General features: G+C 40.2%; 1 protein-coding gene and 1 long non-coding RNA gene across 5 annotated transcripts in view; one reads left to right on the top strand and one right to left on the bottom strand.

Moving 5' to 3' along the window:
* The window catches only part of FAM222B (family with sequence similarity 222 member B), a 75,754-nt gene extending 51,306 nt beyond the window's left edge, over window positions 1-24,448 (bottom strand). Inside the window, exon 1 of one of the 4 annotated variants that reach the window (XM_081270987.1) lies at window positions 24,312-24,448. The gene's annotated coding sequence lies outside the window, so the exon portion shown is untranslated. The remainder of the gene's footprint in view (window positions 1-24,311) is intronic. The other 3 variants (XM_081270990.1, XM_081270989.1, XM_081270991.1) reach the window with 3 other exon arrangements.
* LOC308636005 lies at window positions 21,610-24,305 on the top strand. The gene is made up of 3 exons (XR_014019323.1): window positions 21,610-22,511; window positions 22,697-22,848; window positions 22,888-24,305. It is a non-coding gene; the product is annotated as an uncharacterized lncRNA (long non-coding RNA).
* Window positions 24,449-26,364: the final 1,916 nt, after the last annotated feature.

Raw genomic sequence — 26,364 nt, 5'->3', positions numbered from 1 at the left:
TGTACACTTCACATGCCCTCCTCAAGTACTTCAATAATTTAAACAAATCAAGGATTTTTAAGTATGTGGTTCTGTGGTAAAGCTTAGCAGGTGCACATAAAAATAATAAAAATAGAACTTTAAATTTTAGTAGCCACTTCTTATGTGGAAGGGACTTGGGTGTTGTTACATATTTCATACACAATAACCTCAGTCTTCTTGGAAGACAGAAAAGGAGTGAATGGTAGCCAGTTTTAAAGCCAGTTCTAATTTTTCTAACCTAAGTTAAAAGATTCTGGCAAAACAGTATAAAGGGGGGACTGGGGTTGTGGCTCAGTGGTAGTGTGCTTGCCTAGCATGTGTGAGGCACTGGTTTTGATTCTCAACACCACATACAAATAAATAAAATAGGGCTGGGGATGTGTCTCAAGCGGTAGCGCGCTTGCCTGGCATTCGCAGGACGCTGGGTTCGATCCTCAGCACCACAAAAAAATAAATAAAGATGTTGTGCCCACCGAAAACTAAAAAAATAAATAAATAAATATTTAAAAATTCTCTCTCTCTCTCTCTCTCTCTCTGATTAAATAAATAAATTAAATAAAGGTCCATCAACAACTAAAAGATATTTTTAAAAAAATAGATGTATTGGGGCTGGGGATGTGGCTCAAGTGGTAGCACGCTCGCCTGGCATGCGTGCAGCCTGGGTTCGATCCTCAGCACCACATACAAAGATGTTGTGTCTGCCGAGAACTAAAAAATAAATATTAAAAAATTTTCTCTCTCTCTCTCTTTTGAGACAGGGTCTCACTAAGCTAATTAGGGCCTCGATAAATTGCTGGGGCTGGCTTTAAACTTTTAATCCTCCTGCCTCAGACTCCCAAAACACTGGGATTACAGGCTAGTGCCACCTGGCCTGGCTAATTATTCTTAAACTATATTGATCCTCATTTTTCATAATCAATAAATGATATTAAAATATAAAAATCTCTCAAAGATAGAAAAATCAAGAGTTTGGACTGAAAGCTAGTTTAGATAACACTGATCTAGTCTGATCAGTTTGAAACTTGTTATTTCTTGAGCACGTTATTTCGAAAATTTCCCAAATGGCATTTATTATAAGGCAAAAAACAAAAACCAAAAAAATCTACTTTGACACTTAAGTTCATTCTAATCAAAATATATATATACAGTGTTCAAATAACTGAATAACAAACAAAAAATTAAAATGATCTAACCTGAACAAGAAGCTGAACACTTTTTTCTTTTTCTTTTTTTGTGTAGTGCTAGGAAATTGAACCCAGGCCGCATGTATGCTTGGCAAGTTCTCTGCCCCTGAGGTGTACCCCCATTCCTTTATTAAATTTATTTTGAGACAGGATCTCACTAAATTGCCCAAGCTGGCCTAGAACTTTCGATTCTCCTGCCTCAGTTTCCTAATCACTAGGATTACAGGCATGTGCCACTGTGCCCAACTGCTGAGAAAACTTAAAATGGCATTTAGTCAGGTGTGCTAGCACATGCTAATCCCATTAACTCGGGATGCTGACGAAGAAAAATTAAAAGTTCTAGACCAGGGGCTGGGATTGGAGCCCCATGGCAGATCACTTGCCTAGCATGTATAAGGCACTGGGTTCAATCCTCAGCACTACATTAAAATGAATAAATAAATAATGGGGCTGTAGCTATAGCTCAGTGGTAGAGCATTTGTCTAACATGTGTGAGGCACTGGGATCGAACCACAGCACCACATAAAATAAACAGATAGATAGATTTATTTTTGTCTATCTGCAACTAAAAATATTTATAAATAAATAAACAGATAAGGTAGATAAAGGTGTTGTGGCTGTCTACAACTAAAAAAAAAAAAATAGTTATAGGCCAGCCTAGACAATTTTAGTGAGACTGTCTTAGAAACTAAAAAGAGGATATGGCTCAGTGGTGATGTCCCTGTGTTCGATTTCTAGTACCACAAAAAAAAAAAGAAAAAGAAAAAAAAAAAGCAGTTTTCCCCTAAAGACTTGCTATATGACATGGATTTCAAATACTCATGACACAGAACAAAGAAACTGATGATTAAAAAAAAAATTCACTTAGAGAGAGTTAGCCAGTCTTGGTGGCACACACTATAATCCAGCTATTTGAGAGACAGAGGCAAGAGAATTATAAATTTGAGGCCAACCTGGGTAAGACCCTGTCTCAAGAAATTTTAAAAGGGGCTGTGTATGTATTTTGGTGTTAAAGCATCCCTGGGTTCAATCCCCAATACCATCAAAAATAAGAGAGCGAAGAGCAGATCTGATCAATGCCTCAAACTATTCTGTATAGCAAAGTATTCTTTCATAGTTTTTTTGCTGTTTTTTAACTGGCTGCACTTTCTTTTTCAGGCACTAGAGGGAAATGTAAAGCCAATTCACTGTATCTTAAGAATTTTCACTTAGGGGCTGGTGTTGTAGCTCAGTGGTAGAGTGCTTGCCTAGCACCTGTGTAAGGCACTGGGTTCAATCCTCAGCAATGCACAAAAATAAATAAATTAAATAAAGATATTTTTTAAAAAGAATTCATTTTGGGGCTGGGGTTGTGGCTTAGTGGTAGAGCACTTGCCTAGCATGCATGAGGCACTAGGTTCGATCCTCAGAACCACATAAAAATAAACAAATAAAATAAAGGCATTCTGCCCATATATAACTTCAAAAACATTTTTTTTTTTTTAATGATATGGGGGTTGGGACTGTGGCTCAGCGGTAGCGCACTTGCCTGGCATGTGTGAGGCACTGGGTTCTATTCTCAGGACCATGTATAAGTAAATAAAATAAAGATCTATCAACAACTAAAAAAAATATATTTTTTAATGATACGGGGGCTGGGGCTATAGCTCAGCTGATAGAGTGCTTGCTTTACATGCACAAAACCCTGGGTTCAATCCCCAGCACTTACAAAAAAAAATTAATATTAAGGTAGAGTGGTAGTGCTTGTGATCCTTGCTACCCAGAACAGGGGATCACAAGATCAAGGTCAGCCTGGGCAACTTCGCAAAACCCTATCCAAAAATAACAAATAAAAAGGGTTGGGGTTGTAGCTTAGTGGTAAGGTACTTGCCTAGCACGTGTGAGGCACTGGGATTGATCCTCAGCACCACATAAAAATAAAGGTATGTGTCTGTCTACAACTGAAAAAAACAAAAGGACAAGAAGATGTAGCTCGGGGCTGGGGATGTGGCTCAAGCGGTAGCGCGCTCGCCTGGCCGCGTGCGGCCCGGGTTCGATCCTCAGCACCACATACAAAACAAAGATGTTGTGTCTGCCGAAAACTAAAAAATAAATATTAAAATTTTCTCTCTCTCCCCCTCTCTCTCTCTCTCTTTAAAAAAAAAAAAAAAAAGATGTAGCTCAGTGGTAGTACTTGCCTCTATGATAAAACAGGACAGGATAAATTGAGTCTTTGGGTTCAATCCCTGTATTATAAATAATAATAACAGCAGCAAGGTACAGCCTATAGTCTTAACAACTTGAGAAGCTGAAGTAATAGAATCACTTGGGCCCAAGAGTTCAAGACAAGCCCAAGCAACACAGAAATACCCCATCTAAAAACTTTAAAATAAAATAATAATAAAGGCAAACTATAACAGAAAATGCACAAAAAGAGAGCCAAACTCTAGCCTTTGGGAGAATCCGGCTTTGAAGCAGGATGGAAGAAGAAATATTTCTAGCAGAGGGGGGAAAATATGTGTCCATGTAATAACTCAAATTAAATAAGCCTATCAAACTGGCTTATTCTACTAAAAATCTTCCTCATTTTTAGTTGTTGTAGATGGACACAATACCTTTATTTTATTTATTTTTAATGTGGTACTGAGAATCAAACCCAGTACCTCACGTGGTGACTTCCAAGTGTAAAATATAGAGGCATTATCTAGCAAGGATGATATGCTATAATAACTAGCTGGCTAGGTTTCAAAATCAATTATACATTTGGTTCTGTTTGTTTGGGGGGGGGGGTACACTGAGGATTGAACCCAAGCAGGCTCTACCACTAACCTAGGTCCCCATCCCTTTTTATTTTGTTATTTGGAGACAGTGTCTTGCTAAATTGCCAAGTCTGTCCTCAAACTTTCAATCCAACTGCCTCAGTCTCCTGAGTTACCTAGAATTATAGGCATGTGCCCCATGCCCAATTATACACATTTTAAAAGGTATGCAGCAGATACAATTGAAGTTAAGACTTATTATGTGACAATTTAAAACTCTCATTTGAAATCAGGATAAATTACTCTAAAACCTACTAAAAAGTGTGTTAAGGATAAATGAGTAAGTATAAGTTTCCTAAATGTGCTATCTTAAGACAAACTGCTTCCTGGGTTAGAAAATAGAGTATTCTGACAATCAGCTTCCAATGATACCTTTGAAAAATCTCTGTGAAAAGACATGTTGATTAGCAAATCATTTCTACACCTAAATAATTCAAGACTCCATAAGAAAGACTTTCACAGACAAATCAGAATTAAAGCTCAAAGTCACACTAAGGACACTAAAGGGAATGCCTGTGTGGTGAATTTTTTCCTCATCCTCAAAATGAGTACTTCATCTTTTGTTATGGTTTAGGATGTTTAGGTTGTGTGTTGGTATGGGGAGTTGAAGAGAAGGGAAAATAGTTAATTTATCATATTGATGGGGTAGCACATTGTAGAAAAAGCAAAAAAACAACACCCTGAAAAAGTTTCACACACACGGAGAAAATGAGACAGCAAACTTGTGAATCAAGCATGATTTGGCATCTTTAAATGCAGAGCCATTTTTCTTCTAGTGCCAAAGCCAATGGCTTCTCCTGTAGATAAAATGGCACAGTTCCTGAAAAAGCCCTGGACGCTGTTTCCCCACAATCCTATAATCTGTCAGAAGACAGAAAACAAAAAGAAGGCTATGCCAGCCAGAAAAATCAAATTATAGCCAACAGAGAGTCAACACTTTACTTCAAACAGAAGGAGCCTTTTCTATATATCTCTGAAAGGAAAGAGACAAAAGAAGCTTACCATTGTTTAAATAATCAAAGCAAGCAATTAATTTAACCAAACAGCATCTTGGATTATCATCTGATTCAACAGCCTGGCTTTTCACTTCTTATTCATAGCTTTGAAGAGTACGTGCAATGCTTATTAAAAACAGTAGATTCCAGCGCTGTGGCACACAAACACCTGTAATCCCAGCGGCTGGGGAGGCTGAGGCAGGAGGATGTCGAGTTCAAAGCCAGTCTCAGCAAAAGTGAGGCACTAAGCACAGCAACTCAGTGAGACCCTGCCTCTAAATAAAATACAAAATAGGGCTCAGGATGTGGCTCAGTGGTCAAGTGCCCCTGAGTTTAATCCCCAGCACCAAAACAAACAAACAAAAACAGTTGATGACTATAATATACAAAGAACTTTTATAAGTTAGTAAAATAAACAAAAAGCCAAAGGTGAAAATATTCAAACACCATGAACAAATAAGTCACATAAGAAACACGCAGTTGGGCTGGGGATGTGGCTCAAGCGGTAGCGCGCTCATCTGGCATGCGTGCGGCCCGGGTTCGATCCTCAGCACCACATACAAACAATGTTGTTGTGTCCGCCGATAACTAAAAAATAAATATTACAAAAAATTCTCTCTCTCTCTCTCCCTCTATCACTCTCTCTTTAAAAAAAAAAAAAAAGAAAAGAAACACGCAGTCTAAATACATATACTATATTCTGCATTGTTAAGATAGTGGTGGAAACTTAATTTATCCATATTCAGGAGGTTGAGCAACAAGGATCACAAATTTGAGGACAATCTGGGTAATTTAGCAAGAGTCCCCGTGAAGGGAAAGTGAGGAATGAGAGACAGGTAAAAAAGAAATAAAAGACAGAGACCAGGGCTGGGGATGTGGCTCAAGCAGTAGCGCGCTCGCCTGGCATGCGTGCGGCCCGGGTTCGATCCTCAGCACCACATACCAACAAAGATGTGGTGTCCGCCGAGAACTAAAAAATAAATATTAAAAAAAAAAAGAGAGACCAGGCAGAAATGCACAGAAGAGTTTGTCTGTCAGAGCTGACAAATAAAGGCCATCTCTCTATAGGAGAAAGGGGCAAAACAGTCTTGAATTCTGGGACTTTTATGGGGGACACTCAGAAATCAGATCAAGGTGGGTCCTAATGTTGTGTTGGTATGAGGGAGTGGTGAGCCTTTCTCAGAAAGGCCCTTGGGTGGGAAATCGAAATTTTTTTCCTTAAAATGGCAGCAATACATGATATTTTTGTGCATTATATTATACATAATAAATGGCATCTGTCACTGAAGATGGTCATCCAAATGCTAAGGACCTTATACCCTGTCCCCCTAAAAATAAAAAAGGGCTGGAGATAAAGCTCAAGAGTAGAGCACTTGCCAGGCATGCTGGAACATGCCCTCATCTCAGTAACTCAGGAGGCTCAGGCAGGAGGATCACAAATTCAAGGCCAACCTCAGCAACTAGGTAAGACTCTCGGCAACTTAGCAAGGCACTGTATCAAAGTAAACAAAAGTACTGGGGATGAGCCAAGAGGGGTGGCACACCCTTGTAATCCCCATGACTGGGGAGGCAGAGGCAGGAGGATTGCAAATTCAAAGCCAGCCTCAGCAACTTAACAAGGCCCTAAGCAATTTAGTGAGACTACGTCTCAAAATAAAATAAAAAAGGTCTGTGAATGTGAGTCAGTGATTAAATCCCCAGTAACAAAAATAGTAGAGCACTTGCCTAGCACATTTTAGGCCCTGGGGTTCAATCCCTAGAACTGCAGCAGCCCCAACCCTCAGAAAAATAGTTCTTTCTTCAAATAATCCTAAAGACATTTTGGCTTAGTGGTATTACCAAAAACTTGGAGAGGAAACTCTGACTAGTCTAAATGAAAAAAAATTTTTAAAAAAAGGATATCTCCTGTAAGTAATACAATCCTAAAAATATTTAGCATATCAAGTGCAGTAGCACACACCCATAGTCCCAGATACTCAAGAGGTTGAGTCAGAAGGACTGTGTGAGCCCAGGGTTCAAATACAACTTAGACAACACAGAAAAACACCATCTAAAAATATAAAAAATCTTAGTCAGAACAGGGATGAAGTTCAGTGGCAGAACTCTGTCCTACTGTGTATGAGGCCCTTGGTTCAATCCCTAGCACTGCAAAAAAAAAAAAAAAAAAAAAAAAGGCAGTTTTGTGAAATGCCTAATCTGAGAAGGAAGCTATTAAACATATGGATACAGATAAACTGCAAATCCAGTCCAAAGGAACTAAAATAAAGCCAGGCAGGGTGAGGCAAATCTGTAATCCCAGTAATACAGGAGTCAGAGACAGGAGGATCACAAGTTGAAGGCCAGCCTGGGCAATTTAGCAGGACCCTCTCTCAAATTAAAGAATTTTTTAAAAGGGTTGGGGATGTAGCACAGTGGTAAAGTGTCCCAGGTTCAATCCACTCCCCTCAAAAAAGGAACTAAAATAAGAACATAAAATAAACCTTTACCTATGAACATAGTGTATTGGAAGACAATCCTCAGTCTACAATGAACAAAGCAAATGATGAAAACAAATAACAAAAAAGTCTTAATACTGGGCTGGGGTTGCGGCTCAGCAGTAGAGCGCTAGCCTAGCACGTGCGAGGCCCTGGGTTCGATCCTCAGCACCTCATAAAAATAAATAAAATCAGAGTATTGTGTCCAACTACAACTAAAAAATAAATATTTTTTTAAATTCTTAATACAATCATAAAAATAAAATATATCCAAGAAAATAAGCTTACTCAACTGCCTTTTCTGTGCAAGTAGGCCATTCAAGGATCTCTTTTCTAGTCACCAAATGTGAAATAAAAGCAAATAATGCTTGGTACAAAAGTATGCACGGTCTTCCCATTAAAGAGGCAAAAAAACCCCAACCTTTTACTTGTCCTAGATACAAAGATGTAATAGATTATAGGAGAATTTAAATTCCAGAAAGATTTAATTCCAACCTATTATAAACTAGTATCTTCATATCACTTTGTTCTAAAATTAGCAATACATAGGTCCCTATACCAAACGGGATACCCAAGATACCAAATGAGCTGTCAACAGGATAAAGTTCTAAGCATTTTCTATTGCTTAACCATTTCAGTTTTCCCTTACCAGTTTTAAGCAATATCCTGATTTTTTCCTCTGCTGTTTTTGGTTTGTTTTGGTACCAAGGACTGAACCTAGGGATGCTTTACCACTGAGCCATATCCCCAGCCATTTTTTTAAAATTTATTTCTATGTTTTGTTTTTTTTTTAAGAGAGAGAGAGGGAGAGAGAATTTTAATATTTATTTCTTCGTTTTCATCAGACACAACATCTTTATTTATATGTGGTGCTGAAGATCGAACCCAGGCTGCACGCATGCCAGGTGAGCGCGATACCGCTTGAGCCACATCCCCAGCCCATATCCCCAGCCATTTTTATTTTTTATTTTGTGACAGGGCTTTACTAAGTAACTTAAGGCCTCACTAAGTTACTGAGGCTGGCCTCCAATTTGCGATCCTCCTGCTTCAGCCTCCCTAGTTTTGGGGATTACAGGAGTGTGCCACCACACCAAGCTCATCTATTGTTAATACCACTTTAGAGGCTGAGAAAAATTTAGTTCAACAGATTCAAATTTCAAGCATTTTCCAAGTACATTACAGGTAATGATGCCACTGATTCTATATTTAGACTCAGGAATGGAACAAAGAGTGCTAGTTTTACCTGAAATGGCACCTTGTCATTCTTCAAGTTCTAATTGAAACCACCATCTAACCCTACATAAAAATGTCTGAATGGGGGGGGGGGGGGTGCTGGGATTGTGGCTCAGCAGTAGAGTGCTCGCCTAGCACATGTGAGGCCCTGGGTTCAATCCTCAGCACCACATAAAAATAAAATAAAGATACTGTGTCCAATTATAACTAAAAAATAATAATTTTTTTTAAATGTCTGCATGGCATCACCTACAATAAATTAAAATGCTTTCTCAACTTTCTTGTGAGTGGTCCTATTGATTGACTGTAATGATTTACATTATAGACAAAAAAATCACCCCACCAGTACTTTAAATGTTCAGCATTGTAACTACCATAGGGTGGCAATCAAACCCCCCAAACCCTGATAGCACCAAATAGCCAAGATAATTAAGTTTGTTTTGTTTTGTTTTTTGTTGGTAACGGGGATTGAACCCAGGAGCATTTAACCACTGAGCCACATCCCCAGTCCTTTTTATTTTTATACTTTGAGACAAGATCTTGCTGAGGTGCGTATGGCCTCATTGCAAAGACTGATTTTGAACTTGCAATCCTCCTTGCCTCAATCTCCCTGGCTGCTGGATTTACAGGCATGTGCGACCATGCCCAGCATAAAATTCTTATATTAGGAACCCTTTAAAGTGGTATTACAATAAATCTTTAGGGAAATTTTTTTTGGGGGGAGGGACCTGGGGATTTGAGCCTAGGCACTTAACCACTGAGCTACATTACCCTTTCACTTTTTATTTTGAGACAGGGTCTCACTAAATTGCTTGGGGCCTTGCTAAACTAAGGCTAGCCTTGGGGCTGGGGTTATGGCTCAGTGGTAGAGTGTTCATCTAGCACATGCAAGGCACTGGGTTCAATCCTCAGCACCACATAAAAATGAATAAAATAAAGGCATTGTGTACAACTACAACTAAAAAAAATATATATTAAAAAAAAAAAAACTAAGGCTAGCCTTGAACTTGGCGATCTTCTTGCCTCGGTCTCCCAAGTAGGTGGAATTACAGGTGTGCACCACTGCACTGAGAAATATCTTTAATAAAAAGTTGAGAAATATCTTTAATAAGAAGTTGTTTCGGGGCTGGGGATGTGGCTCAAGCGGCCCGGGTTCGATCCTCAGCACCACATACCAACAAAGATGTTGTGTCCGCCAAGAACTAAAAAAAAAAATAAATATTAAAAATTCTCTCTCTCTCTCTCCTCTCTCACTCTCTCTTAAAAAAAAAAAAGAAGTTGTTTCATAATTGTTACATTTCAAAAATTAGGGAAACAATATCTTCTCCCTAAATCTGAGCTATTTTTTTCCTCAAATAGTATTTATAAAAATGTATCACCTTTCTCAAAAGGAACTTAAGGCCTCTAACAGACATCACATTGCTAATTTTCACAACATCCCAATAAAGAACTATTATTTAACGTTTATATCACACTTGAACTTGCAAAAGTGTTTTACAATTATTTTCATTAGTAGTTATGCCTCACAACCACCCACCTGAGCTAAACTGGTCCTGTTAGCCTCATTTGACAGATGGGAAAACTAATGCATACTAAGGCCAAGGTCAAGCCAGTATGCTTTTCCAAGATCAAGGACGATCCCTTGAAAACAGTCTCATTCACTCACCAGTTATCTATATTGCTTATAACAACACTAAACAGTGTTTTTGAAGAGCAGAAATCCCCCTAAAATAATGTCACAAAAAATATTAAGAGATTAACACAATTCAAAGTTACCCAAATTATATTGTTAAATTATGCGCACAGAAAATATTGTAACAGGGTGCTTTCTCATGCTTGTAATACCAACCACTATGGAGGCTGAAAGGAGGTTGACAAGTTCAAAGCCAGCCTCGGCAAAAGTGAGGCACTAAGCAACTCAGTAAGACCCTATCTCTAAATAAAATACAAAATAGGGCTGGAGATGTGGCTGAGTGGTGTAGTGCCCCTGAGTTCAAGCCCCAGTACCAAATAAAAAAGAATATGTAACAACAAAGCCCACCATTATGTACAATTTACTATAATGCACCAATAAAAATGTGGAAAGAGAAATAAAAATCAAAAGATTATAATAACTCAACAAAGCATTATATACAATTAGAATACCAATAAGTAAAGATTTAGTAACAACTGAAATTTTTCAAAGAAATTGCCTTCCAGCTGAGCCAGGCAGAGTGGCACACCCTTTGTAATCCTACCTGTTGGAGAGGTTAAGGCAAGAGAATCACTTTAACCCAGGAGTTCCAAGCCCACCTGGACAACATACAGACCTTGTCTCAAAAAAAAGGGGGGGGGGGTGGCTGGGTGAGGATACAGCTCAGGGATAGAGTATTTACCTAGCACATGCTAGGCCCTGAGTTTGATCCCCAGCACCCCTCAAAAAAAAAAAGAAACTGGCTTACAAAATCTCGTTGTCATCCAACAAAAATTTTAAAATGATTAAATTCTTCTTCATCTAAATCAACTAAATACAGACATCACCATTAATCTGTAGGTTGTCAATCTCCTATGTGTACTTTTCTATTCTTACCTGACTTCTCAACAGTTGACCACTCCTTCCTAAAACACTTCTTTACTAAGTTTGTATAACAACACTTTCCTAATTTTCCACTTACCTCACTGGCTGCTCCTTTCTCATTGAAATCTCTATGCTATATCTACAAACAATACCCAGGTTACCTCCATTTGAATTCCAAGATTCAAATTTCATCTCCATGTTAATGACTTCCAAGTATATAATTCCAGCCCAGAATCTCCTAGGAAATACCAGGCTTTTCTATCCAACTGTCTATTTTATACCTCTATTTCAAACATCCTTGGCATGACTAAAACAGAACTCTTGACACACATGTTTTGCAACAGTCTTATCTCAATAAAGAACAAGTTCATTTACTTACCTATTTGCTTCAGCCAATAATTTAGATGTTATCCATGATTTCTCTTTGCCTTATCCCCCCAGGTATGAAAACCCCAGAGTAAGCCCTATAAACTTCATTTCCAAAAGACAACTCTCCTTATCATCCCTGTCCAAGTTGCCATTAAATCAATGCTCATCTGAATTAGTCCAAGAGTCTTCTAACTGGTTTCCTTGCCTCTAGTCTTGATACCCCTCTGCAATTCATATCCATGCAGCAACCATGATATTCTTTATAATCACAAATCAGTTCACATCATTCCCCTTCCCCAGGGGAAACACATTACCCTAGCTTTCAAATGTTATTTTCAATTGTTCTCTGCCTTATTCACCTTGCATTCTCCCTCTTACCTACCACAATCAAACCACAATGATCACAAGCTAGGGATGGTGGTTCATGCCCATAATCCAAGTAACCCAGGAGGCCAAGGTAGGAGGATGGCAAGTTCAAAGGTTCACCATTCCCTCATACCAACACAACCCTTAACCACCTGCATTAGGACCCGCCTGGCTCTGATTTCTGAAAATCCCCCATAAAAGTTCCAGAACTCAAGCCTGTTTTTCCTCTCTCTCCTATAGAAAGATGGCCTTTATTTGTCATCTCTGACAAACTCTCCAGTATATCTCTGTCTGGTCTCCTTCTTTCATTTCTCACTTACCCGTCTCTTGTTCCTCGCTTTCCCTTCAATAATAACTTCTGAGAATAAATAGAGTGTATCCATTTTGCCTATGGAATGGATTTTGGAGGAAAAGATGCAAACTAAATACAGAGAAATGGAGGGATTATATGTATGGAATTGAAGAAATGATTGGAGTTATATAGCTCAGTGGTAGACTGCTTGCCTATCACTCATGAGACACTGACAGGAGGAGGAGGAACAGGAGGAAAGGACTAAAACCATAATCACTGGGAACAGCAACATTTAGGGAGTTGGTAGGAAAAAAGGAGACTAATAAGTAATAGGAAGTAAGGGAGGTGGGGGAGAAATGGACATTATCACAGTTCAGTGAGACCCTGTCTCTAAATAGATACAAAATAGGGCTGGAGATGTGGCTCAGTGGTCAAGTGCCCCTGAGTTCAATCCTGGGTACCTTCCCTGCCAAAAAAAAAGAAAAAGCTGGAGGGGCTGGGGATGTGGCTCAAGTGGTAGCGCGCTCGCCTAGCGTGCGTGCAGCCCAGGTTCGATCCTCAGCACCACATACAAACGAAGATGTTGTGTCCGCCGAGAACTAAGAAAAAATAAATAAATGTTAAAATTCTCTCTCTCTCTGTCCCCCCCCCTTTAAAAAAAAAAAGAAAAGAAAAAGCTGGAGATGTAGCTCAGAAGTAGAGTGCTCACCTAGCATTCAAAAGACCCTGAGTACTATCCCCAGTATCACAAAAATCAATCAATAAATAAATAAATAGAAAAATAAAGTAAAATAAAGAAGCAGAGGGCTGGGGTTCTAGCTCAGTGGTAGAGCACTTGCCTAACATGTGTGAGGCACTGGTTCAATTCTTAGCACCACATATAAATAAATTAAAAAAAGGTTCATTGACAACTAAAAAATATTTTAAAAAATAAAAAAGCAGAGAGTTAAATTAAGGACTGAAAGTGTTATCTGGTTTAACAATTAGGTCACTGTGCAAAGCAATTTCAGTGGAGTGATGCAGACAAAACAAAATTACAAGAATTGAGAAAAAATAGACTGTGATGAGTGAAGAAAGAAGGGGAAAACTACTTTTATGAACTGAAGGTGAGAAACTCAGCATTAACTGGAGGAACAGTGAGGACAAAGAGGTGTGAAAAAGAGATAGTAGAGCTGGATATCTACCTTGGTGATAGAGCCTAGCACTCATGAGGCCCTGGGTTCAATCCCCAAAACCAAAAAAAGAGCAGAGACAGAAAGATGAAGATTGAGATAAAAAGGCAACAGTGATATAAGGTCAAAAGAGAGATTCACAAACTGGACCACATCATCAGCCCATTTTTATTTTTTATTTGGGCGTGGTGGTGCACAACTGTAATCCCAGCTGCCTGAGAGGCTGAAGCAGGAGGATCGCGGGTTCAAAGCCAGCCTCAGCAAAAGCCAAGCACTAAGCAACTCAGTGAGACTCTGTCTCTAAATAAAATACAAAATAGTGGAAGTGAGCTCGCCTTGCATGTGTGAGGCACTGGGTTCGATTCTCAGCACCACATAAAAATAAAGGTCCATCAACAACTAAAAAAAGCATATTAAAAAAAAAAAAAAACAAAGGCTGGAGTTATGTTCTACAGTAGCATACTTGCCTGGCATATGTGAGGCACTGGGTTAGATTCTCAGCACCACATGTAAAGAAATAAAATAAAGGTATATCAACAACTAAAAAAAAAAAAATCTTTAAAAAAAAAACAGGGCTGGGGAGGTGGTTCAGCAGTCAAGTGACCCTGAGTTCAATCCCTGGTCCCCCCTCCCAAAAAAAGGGAGTGAGGATTAACAGCATAAAAACAAAGGCAACATAAATACACGTCAACTCTGTAAACTCATTCAGTAATTCAGAGTACTTCATTCAGGTAGGTAAAAAATAAGTAAAGATAATTTCCACTATATAGTCTTTTGAGATAAAGGTTAAGGAAGATTAATATTATAGGATTAGAGATGTACTAAATTAACAATTTATTAGGAGCAAGCAAATATTTAGGTGAGACATAGGATCTTTTTTTTCTGCACTGGGTATTGAACCCAAGGGAGCTTAGTCACTGAAACATATCATCAGCCCATTTTTATTTTTAATTTTGAGACAGGGTCTTGGTAAACTACCTAAGGGCCTTACTAAATTTCTGAGGCTGACTTTGAATTTTCCTTTTTTTTTTTTTTTAAGAGAGAGAGAGAGAATTTTTTTAATATTTATTTTTTTAGTTTTTCGGCGGACACAACATCTTTGTGTGTGGTGCTGAGGATCGAACCCAGGCTGCACGCATGCCAGGCAAGCGCGCTACCGCTTGAGCCACATCCCCAGCCCCTGACTTTGAATTTTGGATATTACTGCCTCAGCCTCGAATATTGACCAGATTACAGGCATGTACCACCAAACATGTCTGGGAATAATCTTACTTTATCTAAATAAAGCCCTTACTAGCTAATTGTGGTGGTAAACCCTTCTAATCCCAGCTACTCAGGAGGCTGAGACAGGAGGACCATAAATTCAAGGCCAGTCTGGGCAACTCAGCAAGACCCTGTCTCAAAGTAAAACTTTTTAAAAAGGCTAGGGATGTAGCTCAGTGGTGCAGCACTTGCCTAGCACGCTCAAAGGCCTGGGTTCAATAACAAAACAAAACAAAAAAAAAAGAAGTCTAAAAACACACTGGAGACTGGAGATGTAGCTCAGTAGTAGAGCACTTGCTTAGCCCCCTAAGTTTGATCCCCAGAACCACAACCACAAAAAAAAAAAAAAGACAGAAATTTGAGATTATATGGAAAAGCAGAGCAGTCGTGGAAAAAGCAGAGCAGACACAAGATACAGAAACATTGGCAAACCATTCAAACTGCCTCTCAGAAGAAAGCAACAGCAGCAAGAAGAGGGTGGGTGCCAAATGAGGAAGGAAATATTGTTAATCAGTGCTGGACCTAGTCCACCTACCCAAAAAAAATCACAGCCAATTTTCTCAATGTTTTCCCAAATCTGAAAATCAACACTCACCTGGAAGCCAAAATACACATATTTCAGTAATATATAAGAATACCTCTTGCCATAATATTCTTAGAGTCCAAGCTTCGGTCTATTAAGCAATGCTTGGTGAGAACAGAAAGCTTGGATAGACTTTGGATGAGATCCACATATTAATCCCCAATTAACTTTTTAAATCTCACTACTGAAAATTATTTCATGAACTGAAGCAAAGGACATATCTTTAGTTGACACATCAGTGTCCTAGGACAGGAAGAGAGTAGAATAAGGAAAGCTAATTGCATCATGCTTAACAATAAACCAAACTAACAAATAAAATAGAAAAGAACTGACAAAGTATTTTTAATCTTAGTCTTAAAAATCAAGAATACATCACTACCACTGCTGGGCATAGTGGTGCACATCTGTAATCCTACCGTCCTAGAAAGCTGAGACAGGAGGATTATAAATTTCAAGTCCAGCCTGAGCAACTTAGTAAGACCATCTCAAATTGTTAAAAAAAAAAAAATAAAAAGAAACCAGGCACGGTGGCGCACACCAGCACACCCTGTAATCCCAGCAGCTTGGGAGGCTGAGACAGGAGGATCACAAATTAAAAAAAGCCAGCCTAGTAATAGCGAGGCTGCTAAGCAACTCAGTGAGACTGTGTCTCTAATAAAAATAAAAAATTGGGCTGGGAATGTGGCTCAGTGGTTGAGTGCCCCTGAGTTCAGTCCCTGGTATCCCAAAAAACAAATGAATAAATGAATAAAAATAAAAAGGACTGGAGATGTAGCTAAGTGGTAAGTGCCTCTGGGTTCAATCCCCATGACCACCAAACACACACACATACACACATACACACACACACACACACACACACACACAAACAAACTAAGCCAGGCATGGTGACACAAACCTGCAATACCATCTAGGGCAACTGAAGCAACAGGATCAGATTACTCGAGTTAACAAATTCAAGACCAACCTGAACAGAGCAAAACCCCATTTTCCAGGAAACAAAAAAGAGGTCTTGGGCATGGGTTCAATCCCCAGCCCTACAAAACAAACAAACAAAAAAGAGGTCTTGACTGGGGTTGTGGTTCAGTGGTAGAGCACTTGCCTAGAATATGTTAGGCACTGGGTTCCATCCTCAGCATCACATAAAAATAAATAAATAAAGGTATTGTGTCTATATACAACTATAAATACTTTAAAAAAAAAAAAAGAGGGCTTGTCTAGCTTACACAAGAAGACCCAAACACTGCAAAAAAAAAAAAAAAAAAAAAAAAAAAAAGAATACACAACTGGTTAAGGCCCAAAGTTAAAAAATGGGAGGGGCGGGGGATAGGCAGCAATTACAACTCAGCGGTACAGCATTTGTCCAGGACTAAAAAAAAAAAAAAAACACAACTACACAACTGATTAATTTTCAAAGTAAAATAGCAATATTAAAAGGAATTTAAATTTGGGGAGACTTTGCAGAGGATTTTGCTAAATTGCTGAGGCTGGCCTTGAATTTGTAATCCTCCTGCCTAAGCCTCACAAATCACTGAGATTAAAGATGTATGCCACTACCCAGCTACTTTGTCTCAAATACAGTCTTGCTAAATTGATGAAACTGGCCTAGAATTTGCATTCCTCCTGCTTTGTTTTCCAGAGTAACTTGAATTAAGCACTGTACCACCAAGAATGGCTAAAATAAATTTTTTAAGAGATAGCGCCAAGCCTGGCACAGTGGTACATGCCCCTAATCCCAGTGGCTTGGGAGGCTGAGACAGGAGGATCACAAGTTCAAAGCAAGCCCCAGCAATGGTGAGGCGCTAAGCAACTCAGTGAGACCCTGTCTCGAGGGAGAAAGAAAGAAAGAAAAGAAAGGGCTGGGGATACAGCTCAGTTGGTAGAGTGCTTGCCTCACATGCACAAAGCCCTGTGTTCAATCCCCAGCACCACACAAAAAAAAAAAAAAAAAAAAGAGAGAGAGAGAGAGGGGGAGAGAGGGAGAGAGGGAGAGAAAGAAAATAGGCCAGGCACTGTGGCACACACCTTTAATCCCAGCTACTCAAGAGGATGAGGCAGGAGGATCACAAATTCAAAGATAGAGATTGGGCAACTCAGCAAGAACCCATCTACAGATATACAGATATAGCTCAGTGGTAAAGCTCCTCTGGGATCAATCCCCCACCAAAAATAAAGAATAGACCCTACTGTTTTTTAATAAGGCCAATCCAGTCCAAAAATTTTTTTAAAATGCTGGGTGCAGTGGCACACACCTCCAGTGACTAAGAAGGCTAAGGAAGAGGACTGTCAAATTCAAAGCCAGCCTTATCAATTTAGAGAGGCCCTAAGCAACTTAGCAAGGCTCTGTCTCAAAATAAATAAAAAAAGGCTGGGGATATGGCTCAGTGGTCAAATACTCCTTAGTTCAATCCTGTACCAAAAGCAAAGTTTAAAGTATTTAAGCCTAGTTATGACTTACTGATGGAAAAAAAATACACAAATATATACTTATGTTATTTCTCATATTTCACATCCTTCAGTTATTTCTCAGAAAATCACTATCCAAGTAAGCCTTTTAAATCGTTTCTTAAATGACCTGTATTTTCCCATTAGGCAGTTTTATGACCCAGTAGTGTACCAAACCACTATTTTATAAATAAGCTATCAAATCCAATTCAAGGCATCTTTTTTGGGGGGTAGGAGGTACCAGGGATTGAACTCAGGGGCACTCAACCACTGAGCCATATCCTCAATCCCATTCTTTTTTTTTTTTTTAAAGAGAGAGTGAGAGAGGAGGGGAGAGAGAGAGAGAGAGAGAGAGAGAGAGAGAGAGAGAGAGAGAGAGAGAGAGAGAATTTTTAATATTTATTTTTTAGTTTTCGGTGGACACAACATCTTTGTATGTGGTGCTGAGGATCGAACCCGGGCCGCACGCATGCCAGACAAGCACGCTACCGCTTGAGCCACATCCCCAGCCCCTCAATCCTATTCTTGAATTTTATTTAGAGACAGGGTCTCACTGAGTTGCTTAGGGCATGCTAAATTGCTGAGATTGGCTTTGAACTTTCGATCCTCCAGCTCCAGCCTCCCGAGCTGCTGGGATTACAGGCATGTGCCACGGCATCCAGCTTCAATACATCTTTAATAAAGAAAACTTATGCCAGGTATGGTGGTGCAGTGGTAAAGCTTTTTTTTTTTTTTTTTTTTTTGTGGTGCTGGGGATTGAACCCAGAGCCTTGTGCATACAGAGCAAGCACTCCATCAACTGAGCTAAATCCCCAGCCCTGTTGTATTCTTTTTCACCCTAAGTCAAAGCTCAGAGAGACACATAATCAAGATTTTGAGAAGCAGGGAAAAGACAAAAATAGATATTAAACACTTCTGTAAGAAAGTATTCACCTCTCACCAAAAGTAAAGTGACTTCACACTTATCCCCACTCTGGTCAGCTGTAAAGTTTCAGCCCTTTCCCTGACCACTTTGCTTCTCACATTTACTCTCACTTCTCAATTTATTATATTAGAAACATTTTTAAGTCGCTATAATATTTTAAGACTTCAAATCTAAGTATTAGGCTCATGTTTCTTTTGAAAATCTTCCAAGCTTCCTGTCCTGCTCTGCTGCATTATACGGTGTTACTCTGCCAAAGTCTTAGCTCATTTCCTCCTCCAGCTTGTCCTGATATGGTGGTATACATCAATAATGCCCTCTCTCTTTCCATTTTCAGACTTCACTAAGAAATTGGAATGTCCTATCTTCCTTGTCCAACTGTGAGGGCCTGTCATGCAGGTTCAATACCTACACCCATTCTTATAATAATAATAAGCTGTATCTCAACCATAATGGAACACTTATTCTACTTCAACAATTAGAAGACACAGTTGTTTCTTTCTTCATGTTTTAGCAACTCTGAAAACAAGATACATTAGCAACTTAGCAAGCCCCTGTCTCAAAATAAAAAACAAAAAGAACCGGTGAGGAGGTGCTGGGGTTGTGGCTCAATGGTAGAGCACTCACCTAGCACATGTGAGGCCCTCGGTTTGCTCCTCAGCATCTCATAAAAATAAATACAATAAAGATATTGTGACCATGGGCTGGGGATGTGGCTCAAGCGGTAGCACGCTCGACTGGCATGCATGCGGCCTGGGTTCAATCCTCAGCACCACATACAAAACAAAGATGTTGTGTCTGCCGAAAACTAAAAAATAAATATTAAAAAAATTCTCTCTCTCTCTCTCAAAAAAAAAAAAAAGATATTGTGTCCAACTACAACTAAGAAATAAATATTAAGACATAAACATTTGGGCTGGGGATGTGGCTCAAGTGGTAGCGCGCTCGCCTGGCGTGCATGCGGCCCGGGTCCGATCCTCAGCACCACATACCAACAAAGATGTTGTGTCCGCTGAGAACTAAAAAATAAATAAATATTAAAAATTCTCTCTCTCTCTCTCTCTCTCTCTCTCCTCTCTCACTCTCTCTTTAAAAAAAAAAAAAGACAAACATTTAAAAAAAGAAAATATTAAAAAAAAAGGACTGGCAAAAGGACTCAGTGGTTAAGTACTCTAAATAAATAAAATAAAGAATAAAGATGGGCATGGTGGCTTAAGTTTATAATGCCACTGACTCAGGAGGCTGAGGCAGGAGGATCATAAGTTTGAAATCAATCTCAACAATTTACCAAGGCCCTGAGCAACTCAGATCCTGTCTCAAAATAAAAAAATAAATATAGCTCTCAAAATATAGCTCAGTGGCAAAGCACCCCTGGATTCAATCCCAATACCAGAAAAGAAAAAGAAAAAAGAAAAAGTTAAAGTGATTCACTTTATCAGAATAAAAATGAGTTAATAAACCTTATTAATTTTCTTTTGACCTTTGGTATGTTCGGGATTCACTGGAAGACCTTACATTCTCACAGCTCACTGCACACCTTGGGCAGGCCGCTCACACAACAGGCAATCAAAAAACTGGCTACCTCCTTTCCTATTCCAGGAAAAAAGTCCTTGTCTGTTGACTGTTACTTACAACATAAAAGTTTCCATAAATAGGAAAGAGAAAAAAAAGAAAGGATAAGAAATTCTCATTATAGCTGAAGAAATATATATTATTTTACTATAACACAGATGACATTTATAACTTGTTTGAACTGATGGAAATTTTCATATAGGGACGTATGAATTACCAACATTTAAAATAAATGTTCAGGGGCTGGGATTGTGGGATTGTAGCACATCCGAGGCCCTGGGTTCGATCCTCAGCACCACATAAAAATAAATAAAACAAAGATATTGTGTCCAACTACAACTAAAAAATAAATATTAAAAATAAAATAAATGTTCAAGAACAGGGATGTAGCTCAGTGGTACAGCACTTGCCTACCCTGTACAAAGCCCTAGGTCAATCCCCGGTGGTGCATCAATCAATCAATCAATGCACGAGCAGGCACAGTGGCACATTTCTGTAATTCCAGTAATTTAGGAGACTGAGCAAAAGAACACAAGTTTGAGGCCAGCCTCAGAGCTTTAGAGCGCCTAAGTAACTTAGTGAGACTCTGTCTCAAAATAAAAAATAAAAAGGCTGGGGAAGTAACTCAGTGGTGGAGCACCCCTGGGTTCACTCCCCAGCACCAAATATAAATAAATAGGGCAGCTACAACATTTTCTGCTTCTATTTCATCTACTATGTGGTAAAGACAGAATAAACCTATATTCCATAATGACCTGTGGTAACTGAAAATACTTTCTTTTTGCAGTACTGGAGATCAGATCCAGGGCTTGCACATGTTTGGGCAGTGTTCTACAACTGAGCTACATCCCATCCTAGCTTTTTTTTTTTTTTTTTTGGTAATGGGGACTGAACCCAAAGACACTTTATCACTGAGCCACATCCCCAGCCCATTTTATTTTTGTTTTGAGACAGGATCTCCTTTAGTTGCTTAAGGTCTTGCTAAACTGCCCAGGCTGGCCTAAAATTTGTGATCCTCCTGCTTTAGCCTCCAGAGTTGCCATCATATAGGAATGCATGAGGACACCCGGTCTGATTTTTTTAAACTATCTTCTAAAAAAGAATAATTAGGGGCTGGAGTTGTGGCTCAGTGGTAGAGCGCTTGTCTAGCATGCATGAGGCAGGGTTCGATTCTCAGCACCACATATAAGCAATTAAATAAATAAAGGTTCATCAATAACTAATAAAAAATAGTAATTAAAAAAAGAAGAAGAATCAATGTTATGGGCAAAGAATTTATTGAAAGAGCCAAGGAATTAGAAAGAGCAGCAAGTTTAAAATTATACATCATTGTGCATTTTCAGGAAAAGATAAAATACATTTTACTACATAGAGAAGGTAATGAAAACTCAGTTTTGTTTCTACCCTACCTGTAAAATAATTCATTCCTCATATCTGTCAATTTTCAAAGATTTAGTATAGCCATTCCCTACCTTTACTCACCAATTTCTAAAAAGCCCCAACATTTTAAGCTCTCAGTCTACAAAACCAAAAGAAAACTAAAGCATCTGTCTCTAAAAGGAGTTTGGAAACTTTTTGTCAAAAGCTATGGCTAGAAAACAATTTTCTCTCTCTGGAAGCAAATAATCTAATCTGTCCTTTACTTTGTCTATCCTTAAAAATAAAGGCTCAGAAGTGTTCTTCCAGTCTCTCAAAGAAATCACCCATTTCTTGGGTTCCTGCACAATTGATGCCTTTTTCACTCCACCTAGCAGGTTTCACAAACAAGCAGAGCAGATTAAAATAACAGCCAGGCCCACTGGTGCACACTTATATAATCCCAACATCTTGAGAGGCTGAGGCAGAAGGATCAAAAGTTCAAAGCCAGCCTCAGAAATTTAACAAGGTCCTCAGTAACTTAGCAAGACCCTGTCTCAAAATAAAATGGATTGGGGATGTGTTCAGTGGTTAAGCACACCTGGGTTCAATCCTTGGTATCCCAAAAAAAATTAATATTAAAAAATAATTTTTAAAAAAAGGTGCTAAAATGAGCAAAGTAGCACATGCCTTTAAGTTAAAAAATAATTAATAATCCTAGCATCTGTTGAGGCTGAGACAGGAGGATCACAAGTTCAATGCCAGTCTCAGCAACCTATCGAGGTCCTAAGCAACTTAGTGAGACCCTGCCTAAAAACAAAAAATAAAGGGCTGGGGATGTAGCTCAGTGGTATATTGCCCCTGGGTTAAATCCTCAGTACCCCACCCCCAAAAAAAGGGAGCTAAAAAGTTGCTGAATGTATATATTTTTTTTTAAAGAGAGAGTGAGAGAGGAGAGAGAGAGAGAGAATTTTTAATATTTACTTTTTAGTTCTCGGCAGACACAACATCTTTGTTGGTATGTGGTGCTGAGGATCAAACCTGGGCCGCACGCATGCAAGGCGAGCGCACTACCGCTTGAGCCACATCCCCAGCCCCCTGAATGTATATTTGAGCTGCAAAATAGTCAAGGGTGGATAAGGTAGTGCACACCTGTAATCCCAATGACTCAGTAGGCTGAGGCAGGAGGATTGTAAATTCAAGGCCACACTCGGCAATTTAGACCATCAGCAAGCTGGACATGATGGTGCGTGCCTATTAAAAAAAAAAAAAAAAAAAGCACTAGAGATGTAGGGATATAGCGCAGTAATAAAGTGCCCCTGGGTTCAATCCCCAGTACAAAATAAATAGATAAAATAACAGGGGCTGGAAGGTAGCTTTCATACACATTAGGCAAGTGTTTTACCATGGTAAAACACTTGCCTAATGTGTATGAAATCCTGAGTTTGATTCCCAGCATAGTGAAGAAGAAGAAAGAAGAAGAAAGAAGAAGGAAGGAGGAGGAGGAGGAGGAGGAGAAAGAGAAGAGGAAGAAGAAGAAAATTAAGTTTTGGGCTGGAGGAGTAGCCCCCGGTCCAGAGTTCAATCCCCAGCACTGCAAAAAAAAAAAAATGTAAGCAATTTATATTTGCACACCCGTCATTAGACAGCCCTCCCAGCTTGTCTCAAACTAGGTTCCTCAACTCAAAGCACTTCAGTGCCAACTGTATTACAAGGGAATCTGAGATAGCTACCTTCGGAAAGCATTTGGTCCTCCATTCTCTATTTCCTTCCTCTTGGATGAGGAGCTGCACACCATTTGTAAAAGTGCCAGAGTATGGTATTTTTTTCTACACGAGTCTGACAGCTAATTTGTCACATCACAGAAGAAACTGGTATTTTTGCACTTGATCTGCTGTGCCTTTGTAGAAACCTCATATTTGTCTACTGAGGTTTTACAAACAACACGTTTCACCTTAACAGAGAAATCAGTCATTCTATTAGTAACAATAAGCTCCATAATGCATTGATAGTGTTGATAATATATCGACATTTACACGGTACTTACAATTTACAATTTTCATAAACAATCTCAACCACCTACACGATGCTTGCCAAAACCCGTCTGAAGTCCGACATCTTCCAAAGGTTCAGAAAGAAGTGGGCCCTGCTCAAGGTTATCTATCAGTTTTATCAGTGGTGGACTTACTCTTGAATGTTTCTGACTCCAAACCTTTATCCCTTTTCCCTAGACCCCTCCCAGCTTTAAATGGCGGGTTTCCAACTGCCACCCTTTACCCAGGGCAGCCTACTACGCTGGGCGACCGTCTCTTCCCTGCCGGGTTCAGAGTTGGCTTCTTCAGCTCCAGCAGGGCTTTCATCCTCCACCACCCTCCCCCAACAACCATTCTCTGAAAGAAGCGGAAAGGGAGAGGCGACCAAAGCTCCTGGGGGAAGGGATGATGACAAACGGGGGAGCGCAGGACACTGACCCTGCCGTGAACGCCTTCACGCCTCAGCGTTCAACCCCTTCCGTCCGCCAAGAGGTCCAACTCTTGGACTCCCGACCTGGCTACCCATGACCCAAATTCTTTCAGCATCACCTCAAACTGTCCCTCCCCCACACCCCTCAGTCCCCAAAGGGCAAAGCCCACCCCTCGAATCAGCGTAATCTTCCACCAGGTCACCCCCTTTTCCCCTGCTATCCACTCCCATTCCACGAGGACTCACTGTCTGTGACTGGGCCCTGCCCTCATGGCTGCTCCGTGGCCGCCCGCCGCCACCACACCGCTGCTCCACGCCCCGGCCCCTCAGTCGCCGCCGCCGCCGTGGGGACTCGCCGGGAGCAGCCCCTGCGCCTGCGCAGCCTAGAGGGCCCGGGCCCTTTTGGTCATCTTGCGCCTGCGCAGCGCGCGCCTAGGGCGTCCTCTTCAGTGCCTGACGTACTGGACTTGTGGGTCTCAGATGGACATGGCCGCTGGCAGGCCCTAGGTCTTCTATAAACTTAGAGAATTTGGCGGCTACCCCAGGGTTTGAATCCTCTACAGTATCTTGGCTAGGTTATTAAACTCTGGGACTGCGGTTTTCCTAGGGGTCCATAGATGGAATGGCACTTCCAGTATTCTGGATCCTGCTTGCACTTCAGGGAGCAAGCACTTAGGTGCTCTGAGGTGACCACTGACAGTACATTTTGGTTTTTTTCATGATTACATCCAGCATGCAATGAGGGTGCAGGGTGCGGTGGCGTACGCCTGTAATCCCAGAAGCTAGGGAGGCTGAGGCAGAAGGATCACAAGTTACTTAGCGAAGCCCTATGCAACTCAGCAAGACCCTGTCTCTAAATGAAATATTAAAAGGGGGGGGCGGGGGGCGGGGGCCCCCGGGAGTTCCCGCTGGGGTTGTGGCTCAGCAGTAGAGCGCTCGCCCAACACGTGGGAGGCCCTGAGTTCGATCCTCAGCACCACATATAAATAAATAAAGATATATATATATATATGGCCTTGAGATGTGGTTCAGTGGTAAAGTGGGATATGGGTCAGTGGTAAAGTGCCTCTGGGTTCACTCCCAGCTACCAAAAATATAAACAAACAAACAACAAACCGATAGAACCCAGGGGTGCTTTACCTCTGAGCAAAATGCTCAGCCCTTTTTATTTTTTGTTTTGAGACAGTGTTGGACTATGTTGCTGAGGATCTCGCTAAATTGCTGAGGCAGGCCTCAGACTTGCTATCCTCCTGCCTCAGCCTCCTGAGATGCTGGGATTACAGGCATGAGCCACCAGGCCCAGCCCTGGAAACTTTATTAAAGAGGTGACCTTATCTGGAATACACAGGGACACTGCTAAATAAAAGTGCAAGCTGCTTATTGGACATGTTCTAGCTATCCCATATATGCCATTGAGGAATTTACAAGCAAATAACCCCCTACTTTTCAGCTCTCACCATGGAGCCTGGCCCTTTTGCAAACTGGTAAATGAAAATCAGACCTTTAGCCCAGTGAAGCCCAACTATCAACCCTTACACAACTGTGCTGTTTTGGCATAGGTCAAAAAAACAGGCTTAATTTAAGTCAGACTCCCTTAGGCTAGTTTGAATATGTAGTCCCTACCAGGCTCAATCTTTTTCTGGGAATTCAACAATACAGACTTCAAAGTAGCAGGCACAGCACTTTAACCAAAGTGGGGAGGAACCGGTAGGAAGCATTGATCATTACCAAGAATCTTCCATCACATCCAGCCCTCATTTACTCACTTTATAGAAATAAAGATTGGAGAGGCCCAGTGCAGTGGCACAAGCCTGTAATCTCAGCAGCTAGGGAGACTGAGGTAGGAGGATCCAGAGTTCAACGCCAGCTTCAGCAATAGTGAGGTGCCAAGCAACTCAGTGAGACCTTGTCTCTAAATAAAATACAAAATAGGGCTGGGGATGTGGCTCAGTGGTTGAGTGCCCCTGAGTTCAATCCCCGGAATAGATATAGATATAGATCTCAAAGATTGGAGAGACTGCCCCAGGTCGCAGTAATCCCAGTAGTTTGGGAGGCTGAAGCAGGAAGATCTTGAGTCAAAGTCAGTCTCAGCAATTTAGCAAGGCCCTAAGTAACTCAGGGAGATCCTGTCTCTATGAAGTATATAATTTTTTAAAAAAGGGGAGCTAGGGATGTGTCTCAGTGGTTAAGCACCCCTGAATTCAATCCCTGATTACAAAAAAAAAAAAAAACACCTTGGAGAGAAAGTGACCAATGTCAAAAGTAAGACAAAAAAGAGGAGGTAGGGAGAAAGAGGAAG

The sequence above is a fragment of the Spermophilus citellus genome, assembly GCF_964194105.1.
Source record: "Spermophilus citellus genome assembly, chromosome: 17".
Classification (NCBI taxonomy): Eukaryota; Metazoa; Chordata; class Mammalia; order Rodentia; family Sciuridae; genus Spermophilus; species Spermophilus citellus.
The sequence above is the reverse complement of the archived record's forward strand: the minus strand, read 5'-3'. Positions and strand labels throughout refer to the sequence as shown.